We start from the raw sequence: 19,165 nt of genomic DNA, 5'->3' as shown, positions 1-19,165 counted from the left end.
CACAAAAAGACTAACCTCATTTCTAGCTTTATTTATCAACTCATATTGGTTACCAAATATTGGTGCTGTGTGTAAATGCATAAATGTGAGTTATGACGATGTTATGACATTTATGTTGAATAGTGTTCCATGCTGGATTTGGAGCACTAATTTTTTTTTTAGTCGCTACCAAAAAGAATGAACAATTTTGCATTTTTTGCAAGGGTGTTTTACATATTCCTAATTTAAATCAAACAACCTTATTATTAGACTTTCACAGCAAAATTGATTTTGTCATTATAACGGATGGCTTTAGATCAGGGGTAGGGAACCAATGGCTCTAGAGCCAGGTGTGGCTCTTTTGATGACTTAGCTGACATTGCTTAACACGATAAGTAACGAATGATTACGCTGGTAATCACAGTGTTAAAAATAACGTTCAAAATTAAAAACATTCTCATGCATTTTAATCCATCCATCCGTGTTCTATCGCACATGTTCAAGAAGTCGCATTAATATTTTAATTATTTTTGGCTAGCTTCAGAATAACAATGTTATTAAAAAGAATAAGAGACTTATTATACTCTAAAAATGTTAGTCTTACTTAAAAATGCACTTATTTAGTTGTATAAAAAATATTGGTAACACTTTAGTATGGGGAACATATTCTCAGTAACAAAGACTTAATTTAGAGTTATTTGGACACTAGGGGAACATATAAGGGTTAGGGTTAGGGTTAGGGTTACTAATAAGCAATAATTCTGAGGTTATTGAGGGAAAACTCTTAGTTAATGGCTTCCTGGTTGTATAATAAGGCCATGCAGAATAAGGCATTAACAAGTACTTAATAATGACTAATTAAGACCCAATATGTTACTAATTTGCATGTTAATAAGCAACTAATAATGGTGTATATGTTCCCCATACTAAAGTGTTACCAAAATATTATATGGCTCTCACGGAAATACATTTTACGATATTTGGCTTTCATGGCTCTCTCAGCCAAAAAGGTTCCCGACCCCTGCTTTAGATGAAAGAAAACAATTCTTCAAATCTTTACAAAGGCCATGGCCATGATAATGTGCTCCCCCTAGTGGTTGTGGCCCTAAACAACTGCATAAAGTCTTATGCCACAGGCCGGCCTTGGACCATTGCATGAGATTCTTGGTTTGCACAGTCGATTTTGGCGCACGTTTGTTGCTCGCATTTGGTCGTATGATAACCGAGATGGCTTACGTCAAATTGGGTGAACAGTTGGCGAAAATGCTTGGCGGAACCCAAATCATATGAAAAGTGGGGCATACGAAAACCGAGCTTTCACTGTAAACACCGGGGGTCTTTAGCGCCGCCATAGTGGCTCCTTGGAGCTTTTTCAAAAATGTATGAAAAAGGAAAAAGTAGGGGAAAATATATATTTTTCATTTTAATTTCTGTAGGAGGACAAACATGACACACATATTGCTAATGTTTTCCAATACTGTAAACATGTGCAGAATTACAATTTCAACATTTCTGTCAAAGAAGATTTGTGAAAATCTTGAAACTACATCAAATCCAAATACCCGCCTGAGTTCGGGAGCGCAATACAGAGGTTCCGTTTGCTTGGTGAGCTGTGGCGCCTCGAGCGGGGACCGACATCCGCTCGGGCCGAAGTAGTTGGCCGCCCAGCACTGTGCACGCTGGAGGCGGGAGCAGATTGGCGGCGGTCTCTTGGTCCGCACCTGCTCGTTAAGCTATCAGTCCTTGTGCGTCATGGGAGCGATGCAGGGTAGATACGCAGAAGACTGGTGATGAATCGGGTTTGTTCGCCTCGACTGTCGTTGTCCACAGCGGGTCCGAGAGGCCGCGCCATGTACTGCCAGCTGTTTTGTAGACGAAGGAAAGCGCGGTAAACTTTGTGGGTCGGGCACGACCAGTGCATGCGTGTCTGTAACGGCCTTTTTTTCTTTAGCGTTGGTGGGAAGTTTCTCCTGTTGTTCTCGCTGCACGGGAGGAGGCGGGAGGATGTGGTCCTGAAAAGCTGACCTCTCAGCACCTCTCTGGAACCCGCTGCGGTCGTCCCACCGTGCTTGGTAAGTGCTATAGCAGTGGTTGTTAACCTTGTTAGAGGTACCGAACCCCATCAGTTTCATATGCGCATTCACCGAACCCTTCTTTAGTGAAAAATAAAAACTTTTTTTTTTTCAAATTCAAGACAAAGTTATATGTTTTTGGTAACACTTTAGTATGGGGAACATATTCTAGGTAACAAAGACTTAATTTAGAGTTATTTGGTTAGGGTTAGGGTCAGCGTTAGAGGGTTAGGGTTATAATAAGGCCATGCCGAATAAGGCATTAATAAGTACTTAATAATGACTAGTTAAGAGCCAATATGTTACTAATTTGCATGTTAATAAGCAACTAATTAATGGTGAATATGTTCCCCATACTAAAGTATTACCATGTTTTTTTACTGGTGCACAAAATGAACCGTGCATGAACATCACCTTGTTCAAACAACAAAACCAACACAGTGCATAAACTCACAACAAATTACACACCTGCGAACCAGTCAGCTGTTGCCGTATCCGTAATACGCCGATAGGGAGAAGTTTGGATTTACATGATGAGTCGGGTGTGTTTCACCTCCGCCGAACCCCTGAGGCCGACTGACCGAACCCCTAGGGTTCGATCGAACCCAGGTTAAGAACCACTGTGCTATAGTGATGTGGGATACCACTGATTTTCTTTCCAATCCGATACCAAGATAAATTCAAGCTGATATCAGAGATACCAATCCAATACTTTGTGTAAATATACCTAATGTGTCTGGTAAAAATGAAAAACAAATGTATTTCAAGTGTTGCTGCTCTTTGGTAATTACCTTCAAACGATTAAAAAAAAAAAAAAAACATCACAGGGGAAAAAAAATAATTATTCTGCACTGAATGTTATCTTATTAAAAGTCCAACTCTGTATATAGTGTCTCCAAATAGCCTACAATAAAAATATACATAAACTTGTTTTATAATACAGAGTGACTTATTTTACCGTATTTTTGGGCACATAAAATCCTTTAATTTTCTCAAAAATCGACAGTGCGCCTAACGGAATAATTCTGGTTGTTCGATTTTATTTGGTACATGGTGTAATGATAAGTGTGACCAGTAGATGGTAGTCACACATAAGAGATACGTGTAGACTGCAATATGACGCCAGTAAACAACACCAAAACTTTAAATGTTTAATTGAAAATAAAGAACATTACACACGGCACTCAAAAATCTGTCAAAACGTTTTAGGATGACTTTGAAGCTGCACAACTTGATGGATTGTCGGCCATTACGGCTACCGTAGTCAGAGATAAACATATTACTATGGTGTGTGTAGGACCGCAAAATGGCACCCATTAGCAGACATATTATTTGGCGGTTTCACAATATTGTGCAAAACCAACTTTTCTGACTGTCTGGTACCTGCTGATGTATAATTGAGATCTGCATAAGTCCTGAAAATTTGCGCACGTCCGCCACTGTAGTCCGTGTCGATACCGTAGTCGATAAGCTTCTTCTTTTTCATTATCTTCTTGTTATGGGATATTTATCCTCCGCTGTTGCCATTACTAATATAAAGTAGCGGAAGGTTCTAACTTATATCTCGCTATGAAAGTGCTAAAAACCACCAGTGTAGTGGGTTTACATAAATCACCCACGGAATTTTAGTTATTGGAGCGTTCCGGTCGGACGGTTTTTCACGGGACACATTTCCAGCGTTGTTGCACTAGTGGGGACGGCGTGGCGAAGTTGGTAGAGTGGCCATGCCAGCAATTGGAGGGTTGCTGGTTACTGGAGTTCAATCCCCACCTTCTACCATCCTAGTCACGTCCGTTGTGTCCTTGGGCAAGACACTTCACCCTTGCTCCTGATGGCTGCTGGTTAGCGCCTTGCATGCCAGCTCCCGCCATCAGTGTGTGAATGTGTGTGTGAATGGGTGAATGTGGAAATACTGTCAAAGCGCTTTGAGTACCTTGAAGGTAGAAAAGCGCTATACAAGTATAACCCATTTATCATTTATCATTTAGTGAACCACGGATGAGAAAATGCTGCTCCGTTATTGATTTAAGTAAAGTCTGAATGTCATTAAAACAGTTAGCTCCATCGTTTGACACTTCTTCCACCCCCGTCCTTGCACGCTACACCGCTACAACAAAGATGACAGGGAGAAGACGCTGCCGAAGGTGAGCCACGTAAATAAGACCGCCCACAAAACGGCGCATCCTTAAGTGACTGTCAGAAAGCGTCTTGAAGATGATCTGTAAAACATAATCTATGCAACATTTTGACCAAAGAACCACCATTACATGTTATGTAGACCACAAGGAAGTGTTTTACAATTAGAAAACAAATTATAACATGATGGTCAGCACGGTGAAAGAGGGGTTAGTGCATCTGCCTCACAATACGAAGGTCCCGGGTTTGATCCTGGGCTCGGGATCTTTCTGTGTGGAGTTTGCATATTCTCCTCGAGACTGCGTGGGTTCCCTCCGGGTACTCCGGCTTCCTCCCACCTCCAAAGCATGCCCCTTTGAAAAAGTTTTCAGTCAAAACTAAGTTTGCCATGGATTGATAATGGACTTAGAAGTTTAATGACAGAAAGAGACATGGCTAAAAAAGCCTCCGTCAACTCAGGTTTAATTGATGACAGGCATAAGTACTGTTCCTTAAGAAACCAGTCACAAAGTTAAACAAACTGAAAAAAAGGGATCATTACAAACAGAGGTTATATGATGTGAGATATGATAGCAAAAACTTATGGAATGTTTTGAATGAAATCATGGGTAGAAAGAACAATGTCTGTACACCTTTTGTGGAATCAAATGGGTTGGTACTCACTAAGCCATGTGACATTGCCAATCATTTTAATAACTAATATGTTGACAAGGTATCTAAATTAAGGCATGGTATGCATATATCCAATAACAACAAATCAGCTGACCTCATTAGGAATATTATAATGGATAATAAGGACTGTGAATTCAATTTTCATCAGGTTGAAGTCAGTGAGGTTGAGAGGTTACTACACTCTCTTCCGGACAACAAAGTAGCTGGTGTAGACAACCTGGATAGTAAATTACTGAAAATGACTGCTGGTTTCATATCAGTGCCTGTTTGTCATATGTTTAATAAATGTTTACAAGTGGGCCTGTGTCCAAAGATATGGAAGGTGGCTAAAGTTAGTCCTCTACATAAGGATACCAAATTGGCTTTCAATGAGGGCAATTATAGACCAATAAGCATCCTACCTGGGTTATGTAAAATACTGGAGAAATGTGTGTATGGACAAATTCAAGCTTACTTTCAATCAAATGGGCTAGCAACTGATTCTCAACAAGCATATAGAACGGGCCACTCCACGTTCACTGCTCTTATACAAATGACGGACGATTGGCTTAATGCTATAGATAATTCTATGTTGGTTGGAGCTGTGCTGTTAGATTTTAGTGCTGCATTTGACGTGATTGACCACTCTCTTTTAATTGAGAAACTTAAATGTTATGGTTTTAATACTTCGGCTTTAATGTGGATACAGAGTTATTTGTCCTCAAGATCACAACAGGTGTATCTTAATGGCAGCTTGTCTAATAGTAGAAGTTTGGATTGTGGTGTTCCACAGGGAAGTTGCCTAGGACCTTCTATATTCACCAATGATTGTACCTTGGGCTACAGGGCGTGCACGATTGGTTCTTTATGCTGATGATGCAAACTTATATCATGCTGCACAATCATGCAGTGTACTCAATGTAGTATTGAGTGAGGAACTAAAAGCTGTGCATGACTGGACAGTATGTAACAGACTTGTCCTTAACATCTCAAAAACAAAAACTATTATATTGGGGACTAGGCAAGGGTTATCTTGTGACCCAAAGTTGGATCTGAGGCTAGGTATTTCAACAGTTCAACAGGTCAGAAGTGCCAAGCTCCTTGGAGTGATGCTGGACTGCACTCCATCCTGGTCAAATCATATCAGTGATATAGTTACAAAGAAGGGAAGGGCTGTTGGTATTTCCAGGAAATGTGCTGCTTTTGTGATTGTTAAGAGTTTAGTCTTGTGTCATCTTGACTATTGTTCTACAGTCTGGGCGTCTGCTGTAAGTGGTGAGATCCGTAAGCTCCAGATTGTCCAGAATAGGGCAGCAAGGCTGGTTCTTGGTTGTTCACTAAGAACCAATGTGAACCAAATGCATGCTTCTCTTTCCTGGCTAACAGTGCAGAACAGGTTGTCAGCTAATACTCCTATATTGTTCAAATCAGTAACCGGTAGTAAAACTCCTGCTTTTCTCATGGCCCAAATAGTTCACAGTAGCACTATACATCATAATACCAGGGCGTCCAGTCAGGGGCATTTTGTACTCCCTCGTGCCAGGAAGAACGCTTTGCGGAAATCTTTTATTTATAGATCTTTATCGCTCTGGAATAACCTGCCTCTAATTCTCACCGGCATTGAAAGTAAACAGGTTTTTAAAAAGAAAGTAGGATTTTATTTGAATCTTTAAATTAGTTTGCTCGTTGATGATTTGTTTGGTTTTATATTGTGTAGTTATATTTATATGGTAATTATTATTCTGTGACTGTAAATTGTTTGCTTTTTTTATTATTGATGCTTTTATTTTTCATTGTTTTCTGTATCATGTAGTTATAATTATATGCTTTTACTTGTAATTGTATTAAATTGTGGACCCCAGGAAGACTAGTGGGTTGTTGAGGCAACCAGCTAATGGGGATCATTAATAAAAATCAAATATAAATCAAAGACATGCACCTGGGAATAGGTCGATTGGCAACACTAAATTGACCCTAGTGTGTGAATGTGAGTGTGAATGTTGTCTGTCTATCCATGCTGGCCCTGCGATGAGGTGGCGAATTGTCCAGGATGTACCCCGCCTTCCGCCTGAATGCAGCTGAGATAGATAGGCTCCAGCACCCCCGCGACCCCGAACGGGACAAGCGGTAGAAAATGAATGGATGGATGGATTATAATCCATCCATCCATTTTCTACCGCTTATTCGCTTTGGGGTCGCGGGGGGCGCTGGAGCCTATCTCAGCTACAATCGGGCGGAAGGCGGAGTACTCGGAGGGAACCCACGCAGTCACAGGGAGAACATGCAAACTCCACACAGAAATATCCCGAGGCCGGGATTGAACTCACGACTACTCAGGACCTTCGTATTGTGAGGCAGACGCCCCTTTAATGCGTTTTATTATCCGGTGCGCCTTTTATATGAAAAAAAGACCTTTAATAGACCCACTCATTGGCAGTGTGCCTTCTAATCCGGTGCGCCCTATGGTCCAGAAAATACCGTAGTGGTTTTTTTGCTTGCACATTATGTACTTAGGAGGAAGAAAAAGTAGTTTGTTTCATTTAGACAAGATCTTATGTTTTCAAGTTACTTTACGCTACGTTGCTGTTGGTGATTTACATTATCTCAAATAACTAAAGTATAAAAAATATTGATATTTTGATTTGAGAATCGATATTATAGCATAGGATCTGGTATCGATATTTTAGAATCGATTCAAAAATTACTAGTAAGCACATTGTAGAGGCAGGGATTTGTTTCTCACTTGTCACCTGGGATAGTGGGTGTGGCTACGTGTGTGGGTGTGTGGGCGGAGTGTGTGTGGGGCTGTTTGCTGAATATATAACACCTGCACCTCTCTGTGAATTGTTTGGCTTGTATGGAGAGAGTGTGAACCTGGGTGCCGTCACTTCTGTTGACCGCAAAGGGAACATAAGGGGATCGCAAAAGGACAGCAAAAGGACCATAAAGGGACCACAAACCATCTGAATGTAATGTATTATATTTTTACTCAAAGGGAAAATAAATCACCCTCAAAACAGCAGTAATTACTTCATGTTGCATCTTTGGACCCAGCGTGTCAGACAAGAGCCCTGCTTTCCACTCTCAATGACTAATTACTTTCTGATAGTCACACTACACACATGTTGCAGGAAGACCAGCCGGCAGGGGAGGTATATAGGCCTACCGCCTCAACATGCGTTGCCTTAATTATAAGGCTTATGTGAAAAGGAAAAGCGGTAGAAAATGGATGTCTGGATGGATGTAGAAGGCTTTTAATTTTTTGCGGCTCTAGACAGATTAGTTTTTTTGGTCCAATTTGGCTCTTTCAACATTTTGGGCGGCCGACCCCCGGTATATACACAGTAGATTACATTTTGTTCAGCCAACTATACTCCAAAAGAAATACGCTGCAGAACAAGCGCGGCTCCATGTTGTTTTGTATTGGCAAAGTCATTCCCACCGCAAACTCAGCTGTATGACGTGTCGGCCCTTTCACTCAGCCTATCAAAGCCGGCTGCCCTATGAATTGTGCCTAACAACAAGTGGTCCATTTTCTTATCAGTCACCGCTGTGTTGTGCCTGACACATTTTTTGTATTATTTTCGCTGCATCACATCTTGTGAGTAAGAAGCGATAGGGGGATTGAACATGTGGCTGTCACCAGGTGCATCATGCCTGCTTCTACATGAGATTTGTCATCACAGCACAGAAAAGTGGAGAATATCTGTGGTGTCTGTCCCCCCGCTAAAAAAAGGGTATGTGGTGCAATGAGGGCAGATTAAGAGGTTTTATACAAATAAATCAATGGAAGTAATGAGCAGAGTTACACATGCATTTTAACAGCATTTTCTATGAATACAGATGACCCCCCCCCAAGGTTTAGCTGCAGGTTCATTCTCTGCATTTTCTCACTATTGATCCACGTTTAGTTTGCATAATGTCTGCAACTCCTTTTGTGTCTGAGCTTTCTGTTTTTCACATGGCCTGCAATCAAAGTGTTTTTATCCACTTCCCTGCAATCACACTCTTTTCTTTCTTTCTTTCTTTCTTTTAGTTTATTTCGAACATGAACACATTTACATCATAATACATCACACAATTTCATATCATTTCATTTACATCATGCCCGAAAAGGAGTAGGAAGAAGCAAAGCTTATGTAATCCTACCCCTTTCCCACTTCAAAGCGTTTACAATTATATAAAATCATTTACTGACCTTTTTATATAATAAATCAAGTCTGCATTCACAATCAGACTTGATTGTGAATGCTTTTGGTGTTGGCATTCCCACTGTGGAATGCATTTCCAATTAAAAAGTAATGGAATTGTATTAAAGCGGCTTTCTTATTATCGTGACTCTTTCGCATCCTGTACGTGAACAACAACTCCCTAATAAGGGTCCTAATCTCCATCTGATCCGTCATCAAGTTTCATCTACCGGCAGAGCATGTTCTTCTTTTTATACTTTTACGTCATCAGCATTCCATCAGGGGTGAGAGAAGTGGATGGAATCATCCGTCGCAGGAGGACATTAACTGACTGGACATTTACAAATAAATTTTTTAGTCGCACCGAGAAGGACTGTGCAAGTTTTTAGGAAATAACCTAAAGAGCAGGAGTGGTACATGTGTTTGCATTAAGCTGTTTCATGCATGAATGTTAGCATCCCGGCGAGGAATGAACTGTCGAAATTGGATATTAGGAAGACGAACGTTTGGGAAACCTGGACTAGAGCAAATATATTTCAATTTGAGAAAACTAATAATATATTATAATTCAAATTGAGAGAGAACATTTCACATAAAAAAAAATTCCCCATCAAATACTGAAAGACAAGACTGAAATTGTAGGGCATGTAAATATAACAACTTCCATCCATCCATTTTTTACCGCATGTCCCTTTCGGGGTCGCGGGGGATGCTGGAGCTGCATTCGGGCGGAAGGCAGGGTACACCCTGGACAAGTCGCCACCTCATCACAGGGCCAACACAGATAGACAGACAACATTCCCACTCACATTCACACACTAGGGACCATTTAGTGTTGCCAATCAACCTATCCCCAGGTGCATGTCTTTGGAGGTGGGAGGAAACCGGAGTACCCGGAGGGAACCCACGCAGTCACACCATACCATACCATACCAACTTTATTTATAAAGCCCTTTAAAAACAACCACAGTTGAAAAACAAAGGGCTGTACACCACAAAGAAATAAAGGCAAAGGACAGACTAAAAAATAAAATTTAAAACACAAGTAAAATACACATTAAAAAAGCAAATACAAAATTACCCTAAGAACAATTTTGTTAGATAAAAAGCAGTTAAAAAAGTTAAAAGTTAAAAACAGTTTAAAGTCTCATGCTGGGTTAAAAGCCAGTGAATAAAAATGGGTTTTAAGAAGGGTCTTAAAAATAGCCAAAGAAGGGGCCTGTCTCACATGAAGTGGAAGATCATTCCAGAGTTTGGGGCCCGCAACAGAGAAGGCTCTGTCCCCCCTGAGCTTACGCTTGGATTTGGGTACCTCCAGGATCAGCTGATCAGCTGACCTGAGGGACCGGGTGGGGGCATAGAGGTGGAGCAGCTCAGAGAGGTAAGGTGGGGCAAGACCATGTAAGGATTTAAAAACAAGTAAGATCATTTTAAAATGGACTCTAAAAGACACAGGCAGCCAGTGGAGGGAGGCTAAAACAGGAGTAATGTGCTCTCTTTTTCTTGTGTTTGTTAAAAGTCGGGCAGCTGCATTTTGGACCAGCTGCAGACGTGAGAGGGAGGACTGACTAATTCCAAAATATCACGGGGAGAACATGCAAACTCCACACAGAAAGACCCCGAGCCCGGGATTGAACCCAGGACCTTCGTATTGTGAGGCACACGCACTAACCCCTGTACCACCATGCTGACCATAACAACAACTTAATGGTACTTATAATAATATCAACACATTTTATACTTTTTAGTAGTAATACATTTTATTAACGCTTTTCAAAAAATGAATGTGCTTCACAGGGTAAAAAACAAATATGAGTGTATAAAATAGCAAAAGTAACAATACAAACTGAAACTAAAAAGCCCCCACAAAATAAAAAAATATTAAAATATTTAATCATAATATTATTAACAATGGTAATTATAATAATAATTATTATAATAATAATACATTTATTATCCATTTGTTTTCTCAAACTGATGCATTTTATTTATTTATGTATTTAACAGGGACAGTGTACATTAATGAACATTTCTGTAAATTACCAGATTTCGCCACAAGGCTAATAATTTTCATTCTTGGTCCCAGAACAGATGTTATATTGTCACCCTAAAAGAAGCACTCAGCTCCCTTTGCCCTCCCCTAAAACAATGAACGCACAATTCTAATGAAAACTATTCACATGCACGTAGATACACAGCAGACCAACAGTTACAATCAGCTCCTTACATACACACACATTTGAGCTCATACGCTTAAACAACAGACAACATCGATGATAGCAGACATCAATGTGAACAGTGCTGTTTATCGATCAGCCATTTAAAATAATTTTAAAATTATTGAGAGATGTTGACTCTCTAATGCTGGTGGGGTTGGAGTTCCACTGATGTGCTGCTGTAATAAAGACGGAGGATTGGCCTCGGGTGCTCATTCTGAGAGGGACAACACAGTCCAACTTAACTGCTCCTCAGGTGACCCGGCCTGTAGCTGATCTGATGTTGATAAACTGTTTGAGTGGTGGTGAAGAAAGCCCATTGAGGATTTTAAACAGAAGACAGAGATTTGATCATATTGTCCCAATTTAGAAGTTTGTGTCTGCTTAACACTTTACAGTAGTGATAATCAATGGATTTTCTGACCAGTATATTTATTGTCACATTTGGGTCGCATGGTAATGCGCGGATCGTTTTCCCAGGATGCCGATGGAACTCCGGAGTTAGTGTGCAGGTAAGACAATGCTTTATTGTCCATAAATCAGTCAGGAATATAAAAAAACAGAACAGCGTGCCGATTGCACGGGAAGCTATGGCAAAGCTAACGGAAAGGCTTAGCATAGAAAACACGGGCAAAGAAGCAAGAAATCATCAAACTTAATTGTTGCGTGAAGCAAACAAGACAGCAAGACTGAATGTGGCGAAAAGCAGGAATAAGTAGCTCTCTGATTAGTGCCCGGGAGCAGGTGAGCGTTCCAAACACTAATCAGAGGCAGGTGAAACTAATCAGCACCCATGGAAACCAAGAACACACAAACCCAGGGGTGCTGAAACAAAACTAAGGGAGTCTTTAACTGAACAAAACATGATCCGGGCAACGGATCATGACAATTTATATTGCCCTCAAAGTCTTTTGGCACCTCCTAGAAGAGGAAAACTACTATAGAGAAAATATTTTTAATACCACCATACCTGACATATTGTTAGTAACCTGTTCCAAAAGGTCGAATGAAGACTGAATCGAAACCAGTTTGAAAACGGAAGCGGTTGTTCGCATAAAAATATCGAATAACTCATAAATATGTTTCAGATACCTAAACAAAAGTACATTTAATAGAGAATAATTATACTTTTACCTGCGGGAACCCGGGAGCAAAGAGGAGAAGGCAGATCAGAGTACAATAAGTTTTAACCCAGAGCTCGGGAGGTGGTACAAAAACAATGGGACAAGAGGGAGTAGCGTGTCAATGAATGTTCTCATTCATCCAGGTCATTGTCATCTCAGGGCATTCAATCGATCACAACTGGACTGTTTGGTTTGTTTTAGTAGACCTTTGCCTTAGACTTAGATTCTGGCCAATCAATGACAACGAACTGATGAAGCCTACTCGGTTCTGCTGCGAAACGTCTTCCAAGACTAACCAAACAGTCCAGTTGCAATCGATTGAATGCTCTGAGAGGAGGGAGTAGCCTTTGCCATGAAAAAAAAATAGTAAAAACCAAGTACAAAACAAAGGTGCCTAAAGGAAGGCAAGAAAGAGGCTCAGCACAAAAAGTCATTTTGTAATACTCTGTAGGAAATATACAGAAAATACTTAAGGCTGGCAGAACTAGACAAGGAGAAGGCATTTGGCTAGACAGAAAGGTAACACCATTCAAAGATCCAACACCACCAGGTGGACGCAATCAGCTTAAGAAGCCTGGTGGTGATTGTTTACAGGTATGAAGGATGAGAGGGGATGGGCAACGGCCTCAAAAGTCCAGCACGAGCCTGATGAGACGGCTTATTGCGGGCACAGACGGAGCAAGCAGACACAAATTCTCTAGCATCCCTTCTCATGGAAGGCCACAAAAACGCTGAAAACAGTCTGATTTACTCCCGGATGGCAAGCCGGCTTAGAGCTCTGCACCCAGCACAGCAGTTTTGAACTAAGTTCAGGTGTAATAAACAGCCGACTTGCAGGACAGGTGGTGGGTGCCGGGGAACGTTTAAGTGCTTCTTTCACTTTCTTCTCCACACTCCACGGAAGACCTCTCATCAATCAATCAATGTTCATTTATATAGCCCTAAATCACAAGTGTCTCAAAGGGCTGCACAAGCCACAACGACATCCACGGTACAGAGCCCACATAAGGGCAAGGAAAAACTCACAACCCCAATGGGACGTCGATGTGAATGACTATGAGAAACCTTGGAGAGGACCGCATATGTGGGTGACCCCCGCCCTGTAGGGGAGACCGGATGCAATGGACGTCGAGTGGGTCTGACATAATGTTGTGAAAATAACGCGAACATGGAACAACAGTTTCTGTGGGGGCGTCGTCCACCGCCTGGGAGTGCAATCTAGACAGGGTATCAGACTTGCCTTTCTGGGATCCTGGGCGATATGTCAGAGAGACACCATGCTCGTTTGGGGTTCATCCTTTGGGCAGCGCGCAGGTAAGTGGTCAGTTGGTCAGGTTGTAGTCAGTGTAGATGGTAAATAGCAAGTGCCTCCATTCCTGCAGAGCCAACACAATGGCCAGTAGATCCCGATTTCTGCTGGTGTCAGGCGATGGGTGCAGCTCGCCCACACTGGAGTCTGAAGCGTCAACCTCGACAATAAAAGGTAGAAGCAGTATCAGGATGAGCCAAAACAGGAGCAGAAGTAAATAATTGAGTGTAGAAAAAACAAAAACGGAATCGTAGTCGATGTGGTATAGTCAAAGGCAACACAACCCGACTATAATCGCGGATGAACCAACGATATAAATTAGCAAGGCCAATAAATCACTGCAGAAGCTAGGAGTGGGCTTGTCGACCACTGCTTACATTTTAGCTGGATCGGGTCTAAGCTGTCCTTGATCACTACAAACCCCCAAAAAGGCACAAACGCAACATGAAACGTACACTTTTCTGCCTTTACGAATCATTTATTCTCCAACAGCCGCTGAAGGACAAGGGGGACTTGCTGAATATGTTCCTTCAGCGTAGATACAGGTTCGACCCATCCTTATTTTCAATGAGTAAAAATCCTGCAGGTAATGGAGAAGAAGAAGGGCGGATTAAGCCCGTAACGAGGAATGTAGAAATATATTGGTCAAGTGATTCACGCTCAGGGAGGCAGATGTTATACAGGCGTGACGCTGGCAATGCAGCACCCTGGAGGAGGTCAATACTACAGTCATATGGTCTGTGTGGCAGAAGGGACGTGGCACGGTCTTTACTAAAGACCTCACGGAGATCATAATACACAGAGGGAACAATAGAGTGGAGTTGCGGGTGGCGACAGTGGCAGGCCCCCTGGAAAGGATGGCGGTGTCTGCAGACCCACTGGAGAGAATGGCAGCGTCTGCAAGATAGAGCGAAACGGTGTCTGCATTGTGGACGAACTCACTGGAGTAGAAGGTAGTACTGGTAGCGACGTCGTTGAGGTCTTCCCAGCAGGGAGACATGGTAGTATAGTGGACGACCTCACCGAAGCACAAAAACTTTCTGGTAGCGACGTTGCTGATGAGGTTATCCAATCAGGGAGGCATGGTAGCGGCGTCGTGGATGACCTCACTGGAGCAGGAAGTTGCTGTGGCTCGCCAGCTCCACAGCTACTCTAGCCCCCCCTCAAGGGACGGATGCCAGACATCCCCCATCCCCTAAGAGGCCAACATATGACAGGGATGGGTGGGAGGGAGCTTGAGGAAAAGCTGGATAACGCTTCAATTTGGCCATCAGAGCCAAAATCTTGTCAAGCCGCTGGGCCATAGAAATCTCTGTGGGGTCACTCAGTGGCTGGATCATTTCTGTCAGAATTTGGTGAGCGCTGTTTGTAGCGTGACCCCAAGGATGTGGAAATAGCAGACGGCGTGCAGGTAAAAGTATATTTATTGGCAACAGGAAGCAGACAAGTAGAATGATCCAGCACAGAAGGAGGGACCCAGGTGCAACTAAATAGAACTAATTAATGAGAATCAGGTGTGCTGGCAGGACATGGACCAGAAAATAAAGGTGATTCAAAACACAGACACAGCACCGATCTGTGCTTTGAATGGAATGAGTCCATTCGAGCCTCTTGGCGAGCAGCCAAATGATTGATTGCGGATCCCACCTCTGCATACTGCGTCTCTTGATGGTGGAGACATGCTGCCTGTTTCTGGAGAATGTCTTTAAGAGGGTCAGTTTCAGAGGGGTCCATCTTCCAGGAATTATCTTGTTGGTTGGATCTCTCTGTTATGCTGTGTCTAAGCGGGAACTCAAGTGCAAAGAGGAAAATGCAGTGCGGAGTACAATAACTTTTAATCCAGAGCTTGGGAGGTGGTACAAAAAACAATGGCACAGGAGGGAGCAGCCTGTGCCATGAAAAAAATAGTAAAAACAAACTACAACACAAAGGTACCCAGAGGAAGGTAAGGAAGAGGCTGAGCACAAAAAAATAATTTTCTAATACTCACTAGAAAATATGCAGGGACTACTTTAAGCTGGCAGAAGTAGACAAGGAGCAGGCATGTGGCTTGACAGCGAGGAAACACCAGAGAAAGATCCAACACCACCAGGTGGGCGCAATCACCTTAATAAGCCTGGTGGTGCGCTCAGCTCCTCTTACCCTCCCATAGTGCCATGGCAACTGAGAAGAGAAAGAAAACAAATGGAGAGCGTGTACAAAACAAGGAAAAGCAGGGGTGCAATGACAAAAATGCAACACGACTCTTGTTACCAGCAACAATTAGAGATGCTACATCAGTAGAATAATTTAAGTCCCACCTTAAACTCATCTGTATACTCTAGCATTTAAATAGACTCTGTTTTAGACCAATTAACCTGCTGATTCCCTTTATCCGCCTTCTTCTCCTGCATGGAGAGGTTACCAGGTGGCCACGGGCAATTTCTGGAGAGGTACCAGTATGGCGGAGGCGCTACCTGTTCTAAGTCGTGACCCGGGGTGAACCACTTCTCTGACATGGATGAAGACCTGCTACGGCTCTCCGGTTGCCACCAATGTAATGGACCCTAACATAATCATAAATACTGCAATAACTGTACCCACTTGTCAGCTATTGCAACCGGACACCCAGGAGGGGTCCCCACATCTGTGGCACCTTCCCAAGGTTTATTCTTTTTCACATTTTTGGGCTTTTTTTCCTTGCCTGGATGTTGGTTCAGATCAGGAGACGTTGTTGTGATTTGTGCAGCCATTTGAGGCACTTGTGATTAATGGCTATATTAATATGTGTTGATTGATTGATTGATTGTAGGCGAATACAGTGATAGAAGACAGTGATAAGCGTAGAGGGACGAGGGAAGAGGAGAGGTTCAGTCCTACTCTGCTACAAGTTCTTTCCGGAATTCAATGGTGTTTCTCATCGTCGATATCAACGCACTAGCACAACTTAGTTTGCTTCCAGAATGGTTTATTTTTCAGGAGTTATTTGATTAAAAAAAACCCCACTAAGACTGAGTAACCAACACGTGTCATTCTTTTTTGGGCACTCAATTCACTCGATCCAGGGCAGAATTTTGACCAAAGATTTAGGTAAAACCCAAATCATACAAAAACCGAGGTCTGACTTTAAAACATAATATATTACTGATTCTACCTTATGTATTTATCTTGTTTAGTTTGTAGGGTAGTATCTTATAGCTGGCTAAGTGTGTTTACATATTTTAATTCCATCACATTGCTTACTTTCAACTGACGTAAATTGTAGACTGCCTCAAACTGAATAATGTTTTTGTGTCTGCTTTTAAGTATTACCGTATTTTTCGGACTATAAGGCACACTTAAAATCCTTTCATTTTCTCAAAAATCAACAGTGCACCTTGTAACTTCATGCGCTTAATGTACGGAATAATTCTGGTTGTGCTTACCGACCTCGAAGCAATTTTATTTGGTACATAGTGTAATGATAAGTGTGACCAATAGATGGTAGTCACACATATGAGATACGTGTAGACTGCAATATGACACCAGTAAACAACACCAAAACTTTAAATGTTCCATTGAAAATAAAGAACATTACACACGGCACTCAAAAATCTGTCAAAATGTTTTAGGATGACTTTGAAACTGCACAACTTGATGGATTGTTGGCCCATTACGGCTACCGTAGTCAGAGATTAAAGTATTACTCTATGGTGTGTGTAAAAGGACCGCAAAATGGCACCCATTGGTAGACATATTATCTGGTGTTTTGTTTCACAATATTATGCAAAAACAACTTTTCTTACATTCTGGTACCTGCTGATGTGTATTTGAGATATGTATAAATCCTGAAAATGTGCGTAAGTTCGCCATTGTAGTCCGTGCCGATACCGTAGTCGATAAGCTTCTTCTTCTTCACTATCTTCTTGTTATGGGACATTCACCCTCTGCTGTTGCCACTTCTAATATAAAGTAGCAAACAGTTCTAACTTATATTTCGCCATAGAAGCGCTAAAAACTACCAGTGTAGTGGGTTTACATAAATCACCTACATAACTTTAGTTATTAGAGAGTTCCGTTCGGATGTTTTTTCACGGGACACATTTTCGGCGTTGTTGCACGAGTGAGCCACGGATGAGAAGATGCTGCTCCGTTGTTGATTTAAGTAAAGTCATTAAAACAGAAAGCTCCATCTTTTGACACTTCTTCAACTCCCGTCGTTGCACGCTACACCGCTACAACAAAGATGACGGGGAGAAGACGCTGTCGAAGGTGAGCCACGTAAATAAGACCGCACACAAAACGGCGCATCCTGAAGCGACTGTCAGAAAGCGATTTGAAGATGGTCTGTAAAACATAATCTATGCAACATTTTGACCAAAGAACCACCATTACATGTTATGTAGACCACAAGGAAGTGTTTTAAATTTAGAAAAAAATCATAATATGACCCCTTTATTGTGCCTTTTGTATGAAAAAATACCTGAACAGACCCACTTATCAGCAGTGCGCTTTATAATCCGGTACGCCCTATGGTCCAGAGAATACGGTAGATGCTGTCATTGCAACAGCAGCCTCAGATCAATGTCCTACATACTGTATGTTGGTACGTTGCTGTCGGACAAAACTAACATCTGAGAAAACTCCCTACAGGTTGTTGCTTCTGCCGTTTTATTAAATATCCAATTGTACATTACACAGATGAGTCCTTGGTAAATTCTTAATTTCATGATACACAGTTTTACCCACAATGCAGCAGTTTATTTATGTTTCCTAGCCAGCCCCCAGATAATCTTGTTAAGGTTATCAGAGTTGTCTAGGTGTGTGAAAATTCAACACGAGTGGAAATTACAATATGTAAGCCAGCTTGTTTCACACTTTCTCTGTGCATTATTAGATTCATCGCTTCCCAAGGCAATATTTGAATCTCCTTCATCATCTCAGCACACAAAAATACGCACAGACGCACGCACGAGACCAAAAGAAGAGATTGTTCGGTAAAAGGAGGATAATACAAGAGTGAGATTACAGATTGTGTGAGCAGATAATGTTATTAGATGCTGTATAACAAAGTTTTTTTGCATAAATGTTGTGCCTGCAGGCGGACCAAGATCTGATATAGACAGCTGCTCCGTCCTCCTCACTTCCCTCATCGACTTGTGGCTTATCTGATTAACGTCTCTCTCCTGTTGTTACACACCTGTCATGAAGCACCTGTCCACCAGATGCCAATCCTGAGCTCCCCATCCTTAACTAATTAACTTCTGGCCCAATTGTTTGGCTCTCAGCAGTTTTTGGTCCTTGAAAACATATCTTGGATACTGTGTGTGTGTGTGTGATTCTTTCTCCATACAGTAGAAATTTCTAATGCCTCAAAGGTCACCTTATGCAATTATGCAATGTCAATGTTTAATGATGTTTTAGCAGCAACACTTTGTTTATATATATATATATATATATATATATATATATATATATATATATATATATATATATATATATATATATATATATATATATATATATAGTT

The sequence above is a fragment of the Entelurus aequoreus genome, linkage group LG11, assembly GCF_033978785.1.
Source record: "Entelurus aequoreus isolate RoL-2023_Sb linkage group LG11, RoL_Eaeq_v1.1, whole genome shotgun sequence".
Lineage (NCBI taxonomy): Eukaryota > Metazoa > Chordata > Actinopteri > Syngnathiformes > Syngnathidae > Entelurus > Entelurus aequoreus.
This window is presented reverse-complemented; position numbering follows the sequence as displayed.